The following is a 19,920-nucleotide window of genomic DNA, read 5'->3' as shown; positions in this document are numbered from 1 at the left end:
AGAGACTAACAAGGGCTGTCGATGAGCAACTGAGACCAGAACAAGCTGGTTTTCGAAGAGGAAGAGGGTGCATTGATCAGATTTTTGTCCTGCGCAACGTTATTGAGCAATGCACAGAATGGCAAAGGCAGTTATACATTAATTTTGTAGACTTCGAAAAGGCCTTTGACAGTTTACACAGAGACAGCTTATGGAGAATTTTGCGTAGTTACGGCATTCCCCAGCCTGTAGTAGCCATTATCAAGAGCTTCTACGACAACTTCATTTGCAGGGTTGGGAATAGTGACTTGAGTTTCCAGGTGAAAACTGGAGTGAGACAAGGTTGTGTTATGTCTGCATTACTGTTCAACCTGGCCATTGATTGGGTAATGAGGGAGGCTACTGCAGATCAGAAAAGGGGTATTAGGTGGTCACTCTTTTCAACACTTGAAGACTTAGACTTTGCAGATGATCTGGCTCTGGTGTCTCATACCCACCGGCACATGCAGGAGAAGACATCCCGCCTTACTAACTTTGCACATCAAATTGGGCTGAGGATCAATTAGAAGAAAACTGAAGTAATGACACTTAATGTTGAAAACCCCTCAAGTATACAAGCCAATGGCGAAGACCTTCCAACAACAGATAAATTCACGTACCTTGGAAGCATTGTGACACATGATGGAGGTGCAGGAATAGATATAATGAATCGCTTGAACAAAGCAAGGACTGCATTCTCTATGCTGAATCCTATTTGGAAGTCACAACAGTTGAGTATCAAAACCAAACTAAAGATTTATCAAAGTTGCGTCCTTTCAACTCTCTTGTATGGATCAGAATGCTGGAGAATTACAATGAAAGACCTTCATAAGTTATCAGTTTTCCACAACAAATCTCTAAGGAAAATATGTCGCATTTTTTGGCCGAATATGATATCAAACGAAGAACTATATGATAGATGCCAATTGGGATGCATGGAAGGCATTATACAAAGAAGACGCTGGAGCTGGATTGGCCATGTGCTAAGGAAAGAGGATGGTAGCATTACGAAAACGGCACTCTATTGGACTCCAGAAGGGAAGAGGAAGAGGGGGAGACCCAAGAACACCTGGAGAAGGACCGTAGAGAGGGAAATGAGGGACCTGACCTGCACCTGGGGGACACTACGGCGCCTGGCTTTGGACAGAGTGGAGTGGAGGACTTTTGTTGCTGCCCTACGTGCCCACCCGGCATAATGGGCAGTAAGTAAGTAAGTAAATTACCCGCACAGGGTTGCAACTAAACATATAACAAAATTGATAGCGCAGTTTCTCTATCACATTATGATATAACATCACCATGATCACTATGATCTTCAAATTAGAGGATTTAGATATTACTACCTTTGCTTTAGCCACGCAGCCCTTTACAGCGCGGAAGCATTTCAAGGAATAAATTATTGCTAGGTACCTAACCCATTTACCTCACCTGTGTTGGGTGCAGCGCAATATGTGAATCAATTTCTTGCTGAATAAAATCACGCCTTGGCTGGGGTTCGAACCCACGACCCTCTGTTTCACTAGGTAATAACGCTCTACATTTAATAATTTTGAAAATTCTCATTCTCCTCGCAACTTGTGTGCCCCCCCCCCCCGCGGGTGGCGAAATTATTTTTCCCACCGAGTTCTGGACCGACATATGAATATTCATGACTTGCGTCTTCGGATTGAGAGTACGCATGCGCGTGGACTTCGCCTCGACCAGTGCCGAGCATTCACGATGCTCAGAATGAATTAGCATCGTCAAATTACCGGTACCCTTACATAGTTACATAGCCCTTATAGGCTTAGATCTATATAAACATCCAATTCTTAAGCACTTATCAAACTAGCTGCCATTAATGGCAAGACATGTGCTAGGATAGGGCTAGCTTAGGCTAGCGCATTAACTTTACCTCAAATCTGGACCTGTCTAATGCCTAATAGGCCTACTAATAGGAATATATAGCCGACTTATGCCATGGTTAACTTCGAACTTGTTAATTCCGAACTTTACGTTTGATTAGGTTTGGACCAATATTAGCTTATTTACCATGGTTTAATATGTCTAGTCCGTATACAGAACCAGTCCTAGATCTAAAAAAAATATCTTAGTTCTAGTCTAGTCTCTAGATCTAGACTCTGATCTACGTGCTATCAGCATGTAACCACTAGTGTACCAAAGGGGGGGGCAGACTGCCCCCCTGACGAGTCACAACTGATCCAGGGGACGTGCCCCCCCTTGAGAAGCCAAATTAATAATTTGTAATATCAAAATGCAACGAAAAAAGACGTATGTCCCCTCTTTTGAACGTGAAGATCTTTTTTTTTCTTGTCAAATTTTTTTCAGCTACGAAATCCTTAATTTTGGGTGAAGACCCATTTTTTCCCCTTTGTTTTGTCAATCTTACCCAAAACAAATATAAAATTTAGAAGAGAGATAGAGAGAAGAAGAAGTCCCACCACCAAGAATAAACTTATACAAGGGGGAAAGGGAAAGGAAAAGATGGAGTAAATGTGATATTATTTTTTAAACAATCTATTGCAAAATTAGCTTTTCTTATAGAAAGAGGGGGACAAATTTTGTTCACTCGCTCGCTTCAATCGCTTTCTTCTTTTTTTTGACAGAAATTGTGCTCTATATATGCCATGCTTGGCCCCTCAAAGTTTCTGGCTCATCATATGCCATTGACATAACCCATTTGGATATGACAAAATTGGAGACTGTGTTCAATTGTTTACCAAATCTTGTCAGAATATCATTAAGACTTAAAACATTCTTGTTGGCCAAAGAAAATAATACAAGGAAATTCCTAATGGAATAGAAATCAACCTTGTAATCGTTCTTTAGAGTTAGCTATGTTTAAAGTATGAAAATTGTTGTCAAAATTGCAGTCAGATGTAAAAAAATATTCTTGTCATCAAAGCACTATTATCTTAATCATGACCATTATTATTTACTGTCATTATCATCATATGATTACAACACATTACCAATACATAATGCTATTTTTCATCACTGATGTATTCTTTGTTTGAATTTCTTGATAATGGTGACAATTACAATTGATGACACTGCTAGTACACTTACTACTGCTGCTGCTGCTACTGTTGGTGATTGGTAGTATTGACCATTAGTGTTATTAAATATATATAAAAAAATTGAAACATTTATAATTACTTATTTAAAACAAATGAAAGTACAAAATACAAAATGCCTTGAAAAAGCCTTGAAAATGCCTTAAAATTTCAAGGCCAATGCCCTCTCAAGGCCAAGGCTTTGAAAAAGTAGCTAGGCATTAAGGCGCCTTAAGGCCAAGGCCGAGCATCAAGGCACTACAACACTGATTAGTACTAGGCATTAATTAGACAGGTCCAGATTTGAGGTAATGCGCTAGCCTAAGCTAGCCCTACCCTAGCACATGTCTTGCCATTAATGGCAGCTAGTTTATTAAGTGTTTAAGAATTGGATATATATATATATATATAGATCTAAGCCTATAAGACCTATGTAACTATGAAAGGGTACCGGTAAATTTGACGATGCTAATTCATTCTGAGCAACGTACGTGAGTGCTTACGATCGGCACTGGTCGAGGCCAAGTCCACGCGCATGCGTACTCTCAATCCGAAGACGCAAGTCATGAATATTCATATGTTGGTCCAGAACTCAGTGGGAAAAATAATTTCGCCCCCGGGTGTGCCCCCTCCCAGTTTTTCTGACCAATACTCCTCATAACTTTTGCATTAGTGCTGTCTTGACAGAGGGTCTTAGTGACGTCAACATAGCATACATGTATATGCTGTGAAGAAGTTATATAAGCCTAAGTTGGCGCCTAAAGTTCTTACCTTTCGATCGTTTAAGAGATTTGATGTCGGAATATTTTTACAACAGATACTAAGCTTACATTTATAAATAAATCTTGAAGGTCATGACCTGAATAATGATTGGAATAACTGGAAACATGATTTCATGCAAATTTGTCATTCTAATGCCCCAGTTGTTACTACAAATGTTAGTAAGACCACTATCGTGCTTGCCGGATCAGTTATTTGGAGAATGAAGAATAAGCTCTGATCAAATGCACGGCCAAAAAATGAATTTGAGCCTACTTTGGGCTACCTTTTCATTTCACACTCATAAGAAAATTGTTTGCTCAAACTTAGAACTATTGTTTTTTATCGGACCTAAATTTTGGAAAGAAGTCGACAAATCCCTTCAAGAAATCACTCGGGTTTCTCCCTTCCAAAAGCATGCCAAGCAGCTTCTTCTTAAATTGTATTTATTGAGGTAATTCCCTTTTGTACATCTTTTGCTCTGTTCAGTGCTGTTCTCCCCCCCCCTCTCTCTCCTTCTCTCTCTCTTCTTTCTATGTGACTGTGATACGCAAATTTATGCCCTGTTTCACCACCTATTTTCTTTTATATTCTCCTAATCCGCCCTTTTTATTTTTTCCTAGTTTTTTTATTTGTTCCCCTTTTCACTGATTATTTGGAACATTATACTTATGATATTATTTTCGTTCTTGTGTGTTCTATTCAGTTTGCCCTCATATAATTTTGATTGAATTGTTGAACTGAAACTGTAACGTCGCTCATACTACTTGTTTTTATATTATATAAAGTGTTATTCGATATGAATTTTACCATGAACTTGTATTTTGACAACAAAATCGATCAAGGATTCAACTTTTAATTTTATGCTCAATTTCATGCAGTTCAGTCGTTTTTACACAAGAATCACTATACCTCCATCTTACAATCAAGTTATCAACTCTTTTAACTTAAAGATAAATTCCAGTTTTGGTAACGATCTCAAAATGACTTTTTACAGAATCTAATATAATGACCACCCAAGTGTCTGCTTGTATGAATAAAAAATATGTGCCAAAGGATTCTGGAAGAAATTGTGTAATTGCTGAGAAATAAGCAAAATAAGCGCGGATTCGGTCACTTCCGTCGGGTCTTTATTCCAGCAATAATAATACACTCTCCCACGTGTGCCTATCTGTGTTGGTGATCTTCAGTGTGAACATTTTTCAGCGTAGATTTCAAGATTTCACAACGTTCAGTTTATGTAACTGTACCAGATCTAGATCCTCGATGATATACTGACAATTAAGCCTGGTTTTACAGACTTTCTCATGAAATCAATGTTTACTGCAACTACTGGAATTTCTCTTTAATTTCCACTGATGTCATTGAAAGAGTTCATTCATTGACCTCTGACCCCTAAATACATTCTTCACGACCTTCATTATTTCAGAGTGCAATTATGAAACCTCCATGTTTTCATTACAAATTAGCCATCTTTCATTATATTATTCACAAATGAAACACGAACATAAAGGAAAACTCCATGGGTATTTTTCATACATATATGTATATATATCTATTTATAGATTTTTTTACCTAAATGGCCTTATATTTCAAGGGTGAATGTTCATTTTTTATGCTTTCAGATATATCATTATATGGTATATAATGTAAAAAGGTCATTGACCTTTGACCTTGAATTTTATGGATGAATGTGCATTCTAGATGCTTATTATTATTTTAGGTGATATTCATGTAAAAATCTGTACATTTTGACACCAAGATCACCAACCAACGTCATTTTATGTCAGAGATACCATTACATAGTACGGTATATAATGTATGAAAAGGTCATTGACCTTTGACCTTGATTTTTATGGGTGAATGTGCATTTTAGGTACTTTATTTTATTTTGTTTGTTCTTCTTGTAAGAATGTGTGCATTTTGACACCATGATCACCAACCTGCAATAGCCTATCTAGGAGATACCATTATACAGTACATACAAAAAGGTCATTGACCTTTGACCATGAAAAGAAAACACTTTCCCCACCCCAATTCCTCCTAACTTTTTTTTTGATGGGGGGGGGGTAAATGTTGACACCAATACCCTCTCAAATGAATTGAAAAAAACATTTCCAATAATTTTATTCCAGATTGGCTATAATATATGTCTAATTTCGGGTTACTAATAAAGCATACACATGATATATTTTGAATACAATTCTGCAATTTAGCTCCTGGCTGCTTCAGTATCAAATCCATTACCATTTTTTATGATACTGTTTACCGTAGCGTAGGGACAATGCGTGACGTTACCCCCAGAGATTTCAAATTTTGATATCATTAAGGCATAAAAAACCGTTTTACAAAAGTCTATTGGTGATAAAATTTGAAGCATCTATTCGTCTTAGCATGAACTTAAAGGACAAGTCCACCCAAACAAAAAGTTGATTTAAATAAAAAGAGAAAAATCCAACAAGCATAAACACTAAAAATTTCATCAAAATCGGATGTAAAATAAGAAAGTTATGACATTTTAAAGTTTTGCTTAATTTCACAAAACAGTTATATGCACATCCTGGCTGGTATGCAAATGAGGAGACTATGACGTCATTTACTCACTATTTCTTTTGTATTTTATTGTATGAAATATTCAAATTTTCTCCTCTTTGTCAAGTGATAAAACAATTAATTCCTCGCTGAACATGTGGAATTAGCATTGTTTAATACTATATGGTTCAGGCAAGTTGGTCCTTATTGTCAAATCTATAAAAAATGAAATATTGTATAATTCAAACAATAAAAAACAAAAGAAATAGTAAGTGATGGACATCATCGACTGACTCATCTAGTTGTGCATATCACTGTTTTGTGAAAAATAAGCGAAACTTTAAAATGTCACAACTTTCTTATTTTATATCCAATTTTAATGAAATTTTTAGCACTATGCTAGTTTCATTTTTTTCTATTTATTCAAGTCAGCATTTTCCTGGGGTGAACTTGACCTTTAAGGTCAAGCAACGTGTCCAATACTCCTGCATCTGTTTGTATTTCCATTTTATATGGCCCTTCTTATCATCCTGTACAAAGTATTTATTTTATTCGATGGAATACCGAGATATATGCAGCGATACGTCTATAGCATTTATTCTATACTGTGATTTGTCGCAATTTTATCAGGCAGAAATTCTTATTTTAGAGGAGTGTATAATCCCGAATATGTTGAAATAAGATTAACAATAAATTTCATCATCACGTTCTTTTAACTTCAATAGTCACTTAATTTGTATTGCAGTTTGGAGAGTCTCCTTTTTGATCTCTGTCGATGATGGCACTTAACATGATAAAAAAAAACCTCAGGAAATTTAAATGCATTGTGGTATTCCAAAAATGATAAATGAAATATCACGGGTTTTTTTCGTGAATATAACGATATTTATCAATATGCAATTGTACGACTGCTAAAACGTCATCACGGCTAGATATTCAACTCGCTTTCATTCTAATATAAGGATGGTAGCATGGTCGTGGCATTCGCACGATGATTTATAACTTTTAACAGTAAGATGTTCCATGTCTCAAAATTCGCATCAAATTTCAAAACAATTTAATTCCAAAATCTGGTAGCAGACCAGTCGTCTTGGGTGTGTGGTGGTCTTAACGCGCTTATGGGCACACATGAGTATTACAGACCCCCATTGACTCACGTGTTAAATCATAGCTCATCAAAAAATCATCAAAAATCAATCCCACGATAGATTTTGCTTTAATTCTCTGACTTTAGTCACAATTAACGGTACATTAAGACCTGATATGTTAATCGGGTACTTGCCCAGCTCAATCAAAAGTTAAGTGGCCTGAAATAAGACTAACCATAATTTCGGCCAGTTCATCGCCAGAAAACCCCGAACTGCATTGTGGGTAATAATAATTCAAATGAAATACAAAAATGCAGTCTAGCCTCCCCAAACGCCTAAATTATGAAAGAGTATGAACATAGCATTATCTCTATCGTTTTTCTTTTGATATACAAACATTTGATCTATTTTTACTGAATTATTTTAATCAAAAAAGTCATGTGATCTTTACTTACGCCTGTCCGACATGCTTTGCGCGCGGTTGAATTACTCTCATGTGCCCTATACTGAGGGTCAAACAACGAAAAGTTGAATATTTTGGTCTCAAAAGAAAGAGTGGGTTCTCCTGAAGAGATTGATATATTGCATTCAATACCTAATCTGGCTAAACGCGTTAAAAGAAAAGAAAACGTCTCATTAGACGCCCCTCATTTTAATGTAAAAATACAGTGTTCCATTCATATAATTTGTGCGCTTCCTATAGGTTATGGTATTGCAGCTACAAGTTCTACTTGTTTGATGTCCATCAATGGGCTAAAATATATATTGTGTGGAGTTAAAACTTCTTGTTAGCATGTTTAATTTTGTTCGAAGTGATTTATTACCTTTTTTATTCGCATAAAAATAAACAAAGTAAATAAAAGAAAATTTATAACAAACAAAGAGTGTAAGCAATTCTTGTGCTCATGTCGCCTTTCTTCCTCATTATAACTCACAAGCTGGAGGGGGGGGGTGCTATAGATATATACCATCAACCCCGCCCTGCTTACAAGACAGGAGGATGAGGTATGTACCCTGACTCAGCCCCCCCCCCCCCCCGCTTAGCTTTCAACGAAGTGAATAGTATTCAAGTGCGCAATCTACATCTGACTGAGACAAGTTTATGTATTTTAATGTTTTGTTCATCTTTCTTTCTCGGCGTGCTCTAAACACTAAAAATGGGAATCCTTGATGATAATTAGTAGTTATTTATCATTTTTAAATCCCTACTTATGTCATTTCACACTCTCAAACCAACCAGATATGATCTCCTGTTGGCAGTAGAAACTCGCATTTCTGCATGATAAATGATAATAAGCATTGAATATGCATTTGAAAGCGTCATTTCATCATAGTAAGCGATAAATGCACTAAATGCCGAGTTATATACCGATCAACTGTTGTCAAACATAACCTATTTCATTGTATAAAACTGTTTAAAACATTCCACCACTGATTTCTAGCAGACGACGCTCAGCCTTAGCAACCACTGTGTAGAAGTGTAGTCGCAGTATAGGGCACACATGAGTATTACAGACCCCCATTGACTCACGTGTTCAATCATAGCTCATCAAAAAATCATCAAAAATCAATCCCACGATAGATTTTGCTTTAATTCTCTGACTTTAGTCACAATTAACGGTACATTAAGACCTGATATGTTAATCGGGTACTTGCCCAGCTCAATCAAAAGTTAAGTGGCCTGAAATAAGACTAACCATAATTTCGGCCAGTTCATCGCCAGAAAACCCCGAACTGCATTGTGGGTAATAATAATTCAAATGAAATACAAAAATGCAGTCTAGCCTCCCCAAACGCCTTAATTATGAAAGAGTATGAACATAGCATTATCTCTATCGTTTTTCTTTTGATATACAAACATTTGATCTATTTTTACTGAATTATTTTAATCAAAAAAGTCATGTGATCTTTACTTACGCCTGTCCGACATGCTTTGCGCGCGGTTGAATTACTCTCATGTGCCCTATACTGAGGGTCAAACAACGAAAAGTTGAATATTTTGGTCTCAAAAGAAAGAGTGGGTTCTCCTGAAGAGATTGATATATTGCATTCAATACCTAATCTGGCTAAACGCGTTAAAAGAAAAGAAAACGTCTCATTAGACGCCCCTCATTTTAATGTAAAAATACAGTGTTCCATTCATATAATTTGTGCGCTTCCTATAGGTTATGGTATTGCAGCTACAAGTTCTACTTGTTTGATGTCCATCAATGGGCTAAAATATATATTGTGTGGAGTTAAAACTTCTTGTTAGCATGTTTAATTTTGTTCGAAGTGATTTATTACCTTTTTTATTCGCATAAAAATAAACAAAGTAAATAAAAGAAAATTGATAACAAACAAAGAGTGTAAGCAATTCTTGTGCTCATGTCGCCTTTCTTCCTCATTATAACTCACAAGCTGGAGGGGGGGGGGGGGTGCTATAGATATATACCATCAACCCCGCCCTGCTTACAAGACAGGAGGATGAGGTATGTACCCTGACTCAGCCCCCCCCCCCCCCCCGCTTAGCTTTCAACGAAGTGAATAGTATTCAAGTGCGCAATCTACATCTGACTGAGACAAGTTTATGTATTTTAATGTTTTGTTCATCTTTCTTTCTCGGCGTGCTCTAAACACTAAAAATGGGAATCCTTGATGATAATTAGTAGTTATTTATCATTTTTAAATCCCTACTTATGTCATTTCACACTCTCAAACCAACCAGATATGATCTCCTGTTGGCAGTAGAAACTCGCATTTCTGCATGATAAATGATAATAAGCATTGAATATGCATTTGAAAGCGTCATTTCATCATAGTAAGCGATAAATGCACTAAATGCCGAGTTATATACCGATCAACTGTTGTCAAACATAACCTATTTCATTGTATAAAACTGTTTAAAACATTCCATCACTGATTTCTAGCAGACGACGCTCAGCCTTAGCAACCACTGTGTAGAAGTGTAGTCGCAGTATAGGGCACACATGAGTATTACAGACCCCCATTGACTCACGTGTTAAATCATAGCTCATCAAAAAATCATCAAAAATCAATCCCACGATAGATTTTGCTTTAATTCTCTGACTTTAGTCACAATTAACGGTACATTAAGACCTGATATGTTAATCGGGTACTTGCCCAGCTCAATCAAAAGTTAAGTGGCCTGAAATAAGACTAACCATAATTTCGGCCAGTTCATCGCCAGAAAACCCCGAACTGCATTGTGGGTAATAATAATTCAAATGAAATACAAAAATGCAGTCTAGCCTCCCCAAACGCCTTAATTATGAAAGAGTATGAACATAGCATTATCTCTATCGTTTTTCTTTTGATATACAAACATTTGATCTATTTTTACTGAATTATTTTAATCAAAAAAGTCATGTGATCTTTACTTACGCCTGTCCGACATGCTTTGCGCGCGGTTGAATTACTCTCATGTGCCCTTATGCAACTGCCAGGCATGCTTCTCTGCTCTCATCTTATCACGTCCACTGCCATTCCGCCACCAGAGGATAAAAACGTTTCTCAATAAGAAATTAACAAAATACCTGCATGCGGAAACATAAATAAATCTCTGAAAATCATTGCAGTGCACCTGCAGTAGTGGCGTTATTTTATTTGTCATAATATGCAGTTTTTAATGAAACAAAATGGAATAGTGACAATGTTAGCCTATATCGGCTGCAACACAGTGATCTTTAAACCTATTTACAACATATGCCATCACATTTCCATTAGTATCAGCTGATAAAACAGTGGAGAATGTTCATGTACGTATTCTAAAATCTTTAATGTTTCAGATGCGTCCACCGGGATCCTATATATATATATGTGCTTCACTTTTCTTCCACACCTCTCCTCTGTATACAATCGATGTTTTATGTCTAGTGATGAGAAAGGATGCACTTTGTGGTCTTTACATGAAACACCTGCAATTCCATATCATTCTACCATGTTTTTACTAGTATAAAAAATTTCTATAGAAGATCTGTCTATGTAGGCATAATGCAGGTGTAAAGTTTATGTTTATCGCATGTCTTCTGCAGAAAAGGTACACCGGTACCATACGTAATCAATAAAGAAAAATCCCGCGAAAGATTTGCTCTTCGGTTCATTTTTATTTGTGGATATTTATCTATGCTGTGCCACTCGGACTACATCACACCAGTGCAAATAATTGTCTTTAACCATGCCAATATTGACATGAAAGCTTTCGAAAAAATGACAAGATATTGGCGTAGCCCAGTAACCACATTAATTTTAAGCCTGGGATATGTTGACGTCATTGGTGTACACTTTTTTTTTGGGGGGGGGAGGGGGTTAACAATAATAACCAGGCCATTTTTTTATTGCAAACTTTTTTTAATAAAAAAATAATAATTTGAAATTTGTTGTTCTGATCATCTTACTTTTAAAACATTCCCCTCCCCTCACTATTTAGTATCCCCTTTCATATCAGGAATCCGAAATCTCAAAATATAGTGCATGGATCTGTTCAAGACGTGCTCCAAGGCAAACACGAAATGTCTCTGGCAAGTATATTTGGTAAATGACAACAGATTATCTATATTCCGAGACCATTTACAGAGCTGTCAAGTTTTCAAGCTTTGCTTTTGTGACGACCCTTGCAACCATCCTATTTATTGTGTACCAGAAAATACCACTTAAATTGTTTATTTATGTATGATATACTGTAGTTGATGATTTATAAACAAAATTATTGTTCATTATCAATGTCAAATTTTAGATTTGTATTTTCTTGTCCAGGTTTTTGTTACGAAAACATTTTGTAAAATCCATTAACTGTAAAATGAAGAATAAACTGTGATCAAATGCACGTCCAAAAATGAGTTTCTGCCTACGTTAGGCTACCTTTTCATTTCCCACTCCTGTAGAAAATTATCTGCTCAAAGAACTATTGTTTAGCTCGGACCTAAACTTTGGAAAGAATTCGACAAATCCTTTCAAGATATCACTCGGGTTTCTCCCTTCAAAAAACATGCCAAGCAGCTTCTTCTTAAATTGTATTTATTGAAGTAATTCCCTTTTGTACATCTTTTGCTATGTTCAGTGGTGTTCTTCCCCTCTCCCTCTCCCTCTCCTTCTCTCTCTCTCTCTCTTCTTTCTATGTGACTGTGATACGCAACTTTATGCCCTGTTTCACCACCTATTTTTTTTTTATATTCTCCCAATCCGCCCTTTTTATTTTTTCCTTTTTTTTTATTTGTTCCCTTTTTCACTGATTATTTAGAACATTATACTTTTTATATTATTTTCGTTCTTGTGTGTTCTATTCAGTTGCCGTAACATAATTTTAATTGATTTGTTGAACTGAAACTGTAACGTCGTTCACATTACTTTTTCAGATTTGCTATATGTATCTAACCCGACGAGGGATTAATGTTACATAAGCCTAGCTTCTTATTTGTTCCTCTTTTCTCACGTTCTTCTTAATATCATAACAGTTCCTATGTTCACGTATACAAATTTTATATACATAAATCTTTATGATTATGTTATTTTTTTGATGAAGCAATATTATTTGTGCTTGAATAAGTTTGTAAATATTGTTATGAGAAATACAATCCGGAAAAATCGGAACCTTTGAGCCATCATGCTTATTGATATTTTTTATCAAGCACGAATAATACTAATAATAATAATAGGCATATATATAGCGCCGTCTGTCTAGAAATATTCTATTCCGAGGTGATTTGTTATCATTATTATTTTTACCCCGGCTAATTAGCTCGAGCTGCCTTTCAGCGCTCATGCAATCAAGGAATTAATCCTGCCGGGTACCCATTCACATCACCTGGTTTGAGTGTAGCACAATGTGGATAAATTTCTTGCTGTAGGAAATAATTACGCCATGGCTGGGATTCGAGCCCACGACCCTCTGTTTCGAAGTCAGAAGACTAACCCACTAGGCCACATCGCTCCAAGGTGAATAAGGTGACAACAAATAAGGTGTGGCAGTCACAATGATGGTTGGGTAAGTGATTGCTATCAGATTATCAAGTATTATGTTAAACATTAATATAATTATTGATTTGTCATTTCCTTGATTAAATAACGGTGCACGCACGTATATCACAAAGCCTATAGAGGTAGGTGTGAGTCTTCCAGCCGCTGATCGGAGAACGGGGGGGGGGGGAGGGGGACACGTATCCCCCTTTTTGGCAAACAATGTACAGTACTAGTGAGGAGTATAGTGCCCTTCGCACCTTTGGTGCCCCCTATCAGTTTTTAAAAGTCAGGATGGAACTACTTTGCTTTTTGGGGTTTTGGAAATTATAGATTAAAGATTTATGTTTTTACTTGTCAAAAATGTACCGAAATTGATCATCTTTCTGTGCCCTCACCGTATTCTTGATATCTTTAATCCGCCCCTTGGCCTCAGCTTGTTAATGATTCACACATATGTTTATCTTTCGTGAGACAAAATTTCCCCTTCATATTACCCGCACAGGGTTGCAACTGAAGAGATGATAATAACAACATTAATAGATAAAGATAAGATAAGATTGATTTTATTTATGCACGGTTAAAAAGCCCAAACAGTTCACAGACTGATTTATTTATTTTATTTATTTATTAAACAATATTTCAATAGGGTGCCCTTTCAGCAAAAGCTGGTATCAAAAGGGGCCCTAAAAGCATAAAAACAAAACATGTATATACAAGTGATAAAAACATACAAGGTAAAAACATTATATAAATCATACATATTACAACACAGAAGGCATGCAAAGTTCGAGTCATTAAAATATTTGTAACACAGGAACCATTGACATTTTAACATTTGCTGGACATTATATATGATTTGAGTTCTTTTTTAAAACTAGAGAGGGTGGATAGGGTTTTTAAATGAAGGGGCAAGGAATCGAACATTGATATTGAGGAAATAATGAAGGAGCATTTATAGTATTCAGTATAGCATTTTGGGACATCGAGTTGTAGATTGGAGGCAGATCTTGTATTTACGTTATGTATTTCGGATACTAATTTAAAGTTATCATTAAAGAAATCGGAAGATAAATTATTTATACTCTTAAATATAAATATACATCGAAAATACATTACTCTTTGGGGATAGGAGAACCATTCAAGTTTCTTGAATAACTGATCAGACGGGGTGAGGACGTTAGCTTTGAGTATTATTCTGGCAGCACGTTTCTGAAGTTTTATTATTTGATTCGTTTGTGCGATAAATCGTAAACCCCATACTTCACAACAATAGTCAATTTGACTTTGGATTAGACAGTTATTGATTAGTTTTGCCGTGGTAACATCAATGAATGGATGAGCCCTTTTCAGTATGGCGAGAGCAGCACATACTTTTTTACTAACGTGTTCTACATGATCATGCCAAAGAAGTTTATCGTCTATTATGACACCTAAACACTTAGTGGAGTGAACCTTCTTTATTACTTTACCATCAAACGTGATAGAAATATCTGAATCTGATTTATTATATTTGTTCATTCTTTGTCTTGACCCCAGTATCATCATATTTGTCTTTTCAACATTGAGAATTAACTTATTTAATTTTAACCATTGGTTTAAAGCATTTTCATCTTCTTGTAAAGCCAATTTCATACTATCTATATCAGATCCTGATAAAAATACTGTTGTGTCGTCGGCATACATTGTAACTTGACCATTCTTTATTACATTAGGCAGGTCGTTAATTAGGACTAGAAAGAGTAGCGGACCTAATATGGATCATTGTGGTACTACGATAGACACACTTTCTTTCCCAGAAATAGATTTGTTATATTGAGCACATTGCGATCTCTTGTTTAGATACGAGTTAAACCATCTTAGTGTTTTATCGGAGCAGCCAATACACTGGAGCTTATTTAGCAGTACATTCGTGTTAACAGAGTTAAACGCACGTCTAAGATCGATGAAAACAGCGCACACAAGCTGACCATTGTCTATAGACCAGTTCGTAGTTACTCATGGACAATTTTGGTCAAATTACCTTTCATTTCTGTCATTATGATAGGCAGATTTCAAAGCAAGATATTACGTAAGCTTGCCTTACATAGCAAGATGAAGAAATTGAATAGACCAGGTGACTAGAATAGCAGACCGATGAACACTTTATGAAGGTATTTGTTGCATTCCTTTTTTAAATGCAAATCATAGCATGTTGCACGATGTACTTGGCAAACTGTGAAATACCAGTCGTTCGTGGACGCATTGTTGTTTTTTGTGGATGTAAATGAAAAACACAATTCAAAAGAATATATGAATAATCAAGACATCAAAGTTGGTGCTTATCTCATTAGATTTTAAACCACCATGTCACTTTAGTACAAATGACCTTCCTCTGATCATGCGTATAATCTTTTGATCATGCGCAGAAAGGAACTACGAACTGGCTTATTGCTTTAGACCAGTGATCCGTCATTGAAGCTAAAGCGGCTGCGGTTGAGTGACCCGGTCGGTAACCAAATTGTACTTTACTCAAGATTGACTTTTTAGTGAGGTAATCGTAGAATTGTTGATGGGCAAGTCTTTCAATTATTTTGCTTATCGTCGGGAGAATTGAAATCGGGCGATAGTTACTTAGATTTGAAGTGTCACCCTTTTTATAAATGGGTAAGACTTTTGCGCATTTCCATTCATCAGGGTAGGTGCTCTCCAAAAAGGATTGATTGATGAAATTTGTAATGTAAGGTAGAACATTTTGAATTGACATCTTTAACGGTTTCGCTCCGATGCCATCCTAACCGCACGCTTTAGATTCTTTTAACAAATTGAATTTTTTAAAAACCATATCTACATTTACGGGTGAGAAATTAAACGTATCTTCTGGCAGTATTGTATTACATGCTATCATGTTATCATTCAGGTTATTACAATGTATATCATTACTAGTTGTATTTATATTAATAAAATAATCGTTAAAAGCACAAGCAATTTCCATTTCATCTTCAACCATCTCGCCTCCTATATTAAACTGGTTTGGTAATTTCTGTTGAATTTTTGGAATTAGATTTCTTAGACATTTCCACATATATTTGGGATTATTTCTGTTCAATTTGATTTCATTCATTATGTACGAACGCTTTTCATTTCTTATCAATATATTAACTTCGTTTCTTAATTTCTTGAATTCAGTCCAAGTACTCTCCGTTTTGGTTTTAATTGCTTTGACATGAAGGAGATCCTTTTTTGTCATAATTCTTCTGATGTTGGATGTTATCCATGGCAGGCTTTCATTACGTACTCTTATCAACTTGATAGGTGCAATTTTATCTATGATATTTTTGTATAATTCTTTCCAGGCATTCCAACTACGATTCACATTCGTTGGATCTAAACAATCATCACAGTTTACATTAAGAAATTCTTCATTGAAATTGTTTGGAGTAACAATTTTGAAAGACCGTATTTATAATGTTGTCCCAGCTTTTCTTACCTTGATATGCTTGCGTCTTATAGCAAATACCATAAAGTGATCACTTATAGAGGTGATGATTGTACCTTTACATAATATTTTCACATGGTTTGTAGTGAATATCTGATCAATTATTGTGCTAGACGTATTTGTAACCCGGGTTGGTGAGTTTATAATCTGTTTCAGATTGTACGGATCCATGACTCTTTTAATTTAATTTCTTAAGCTGTTTCTTGCATTAATTGAGTAATCACAGTTTGTGTCACCAAGAATAAACACTTCTCGATTATTGTTCACTGGGGAATAATGCAATCCTTCTAATACGTCAGAGAGTTCGTCAATTCCATTGGGGCCGTGTGGAACATAATATACAATTGACATAGTAAATATTTAAAAACTATTGTTTAACGGACAATATACATATGACAAAAAATGTGTTAACATAAACAGAAGCAATAATGAAATATTACAAAGGAATCATAGAAAGGTGAAGAGGAGGGAAGGAGAAGAAGAAAGGAAAAAAGAGAAGGAGAACAAAAAGACAACGGAGAAAAAAAAAACAGAAGAAGAAAAGAAGAAGAAAAAGAATAATAATCATAATAATGAAAATAAGAAGACGAAGAAATGATATACCAGAAATGAAATAGCGCCAATAGAAATGATAGAAATGAAATAGCGCCGTTGTTCTATTACATTATGATATAAAATCACCATGATCACTATGATCTTCAAATGAGACGATTTAAATATTAATATCCTTTGCTTTAGCCACGCAGCCCTTTACAGCACGGAAGCAATTCAAGGAATAAATTCTTGATAGGTACCTAACCCATTTACCTCACCTGGGTTGGGTGCAGCGCAATATGTGAATCAATTTCTTGCTGAATAAAAATCACGCCTTGGCTGGGGTTCGAACCCACGACCCTCTGTTTCACTAGGTCATTACGCTCTACATTTAATGATTTTGAAAATTTTCATTCTCCTCGCACCTTGTGTGCCCCTCCCAGTTTTATTCTGACCAATACTCCTAATAACTTTTGCATGAGTGCCGTCTTGACAGAGGGTCTTAGTGACCACAACATAGTATATAATTATGTTGTGTGGAAGTTATATACATGTGAATCTAAGTTGGCGCCTAAAGTTCTTACCTTTCGATCGTTATTAAAGCGATTTGATGTCGGAATATTTTTACAACAGATACAAAGCTTACACTTAGAAAGAAATATTGAAGGTCAAGGCCTGAATAATGATTGGAATAACTGGAAACATGATTTCATGCAAATATGTAATTATATTGCCCCAGTTGTTACTATGAATGTTAGTAAGGTCATTTTGACGTTTTTTGATCGAGTCCTCAGAATCTCTTGAATCAGCCAACTTGCTCCTGAATCAAGTAATTATCTTGGGTGATTTCAATATTCATATTTTACAGTGACACAAGTGCAGACGCAAAGAACTTTAAAGATCTATAGTCAGTTTGGTCTGAGTCAGCGTATATCCCAATCTGTTCATATTTAAGGACACACTCTCGATTTGCTTATTATGAGGGATACTGATCGTTCAATCAGGGACATTGCGGTAACTCAGACTTTGCTATCAGATCATGCAGCAATCATCTTTTTACTCCCCTTCGTGAGACCACCGGTAACATCACGCCAGTAAGTTATGTGAACTTTATATTAATCAATTCAAGTTAGATATCACCGACTCCTTCCAAGCAGTTACAAACTTAGAGGAAATGGAAATTGACCGGAAGTTAGATGTTTTCTTGCCTCTAATCTATATCGTCACACACCAATCAAGGAAAGGAAAGTGAGTGTGTCCCTATGCTCCTTGGTACTACAATGCAATCCGGAAGGCTAAACAAGACATTCGTGCAAGGGAAACGAGATGGAGAAAGACAAAGTCTTTATCTATACAACAGTAGTATCTGCTGACAGGAAGAAAGCAAGGAGAGAATACTACCAACGTGTCGATAAGTGTAAGCGCCAACATCTTCAAGAACTTATATCCACTAGCAATAGCAAACAACTCTTTAATTTGATTGACAAGATAAATGATTGCCATCACATCAGTCAAGAGTTGAGATGGCTCAGAAGTTCTCAAAGTTTTTGTGGTTTTTTTACAGTAAAATTCAACAACAGAAATGTCCATTTTCTTCCTCTTCTATTGTTGTGGAGGTGGAAGCAAGTAATCATCGTCTTGGGAAGTTTTCGCCAGTTTCCCAAGCAGATGTACTGAAGATCATCATGTCACATAAAATTAAATCATGGGACCTTCATCCTCTCCAAGCACTAATTCTTAGCCAGTGTGTAGACCTCCTGGTCCCCAATCTCAAATCAAGTAACTGAATTCCTAACTGCAAACTCCCTTCTCGCATCGCGACAGTCTGCATATAGAAAATATCATAGGGTGGAAACTGCGCTTCTTCGTGTTCAAGACGATATTCTACAAGCTTTGCATGCTGGTGAAGATGCTTTCCTCATACTTTGGACCTAACTTCAGCCTTCAACACATTTGATGACAATGTTTTTATCCAGGCTCAAACGATGATATGGCGCTTCTGGTAATGAAGCAAAGTAGTTTGATTCTTACATCACTGGAAAATATCATTGATGTGATCATTGATGGCTCACGATCTAATCCTACTCTACTTAAATGGGGGTGCCGCAAGGTTCGGTCATCGGGCCTATACTCTTTACATGTTAACTCTTTGCCCGCTACGGACCCAATCCCTCCTGTGCCACAACAGTCTATTCCTTAACCTTTTTTTTGCATGTTTTATGCTAATTGGTCTATTTTAAAGAATAGCTTTGTGTGTACACTGTACAGTGCAATAGACCAGTTCGTAGTTACTTCATGGACGATTTTGGTCAAATGACCTTTCATTTCTTTCATTATGATAGGCAGATTTAAAAGCAAGATATTACGTAAGCATGCCTTACATAGCAGTATGAAGAAATTGAATAGACCAGGTGACTAGAATAGCACACCAATGAACACTCTATGAAGGCATTGTTACATTTTTACTTTGAATGCATTTTATAGCATGTTGTACAATGTA

General features: G+C 36.1%; 1 protein-coding gene across 1 annotated transcript in view; it reads right to left on the bottom strand.

The window, feature by feature from the left end:
- LOC129278276 (NXPE family member 3-like) overlaps positions 1–10,991 on the bottom strand; it is a 48,525-nt gene extending 37,534 nt beyond the window's left edge. Inside the window, exon 1 of the mRNA XM_064110576.1 lies at positions 10,838–10,991. The gene's annotated coding sequence lies outside the window, so the exon portion shown is untranslated. The remainder of the gene's footprint in view (positions 1–10,837) is intronic.
- Between the last annotated feature and the right edge of the window lie 8,929 nt (positions 10,992–19,920).

This window comes from Lytechinus pictus, chromosome 15 (assembly GCF_037042905.1).
Source record: "Lytechinus pictus isolate F3 Inbred chromosome 15, Lp3.0, whole genome shotgun sequence".
Taxonomy (NCBI): domain Eukaryota; kingdom Metazoa; phylum Echinodermata; class Echinoidea; order Temnopleuroida; family Toxopneustidae; genus Lytechinus; species Lytechinus pictus.
Note: the sequence above shows the minus strand (reverse complement) of the source record. Positions and strands in the feature narration are given on the sequence as shown.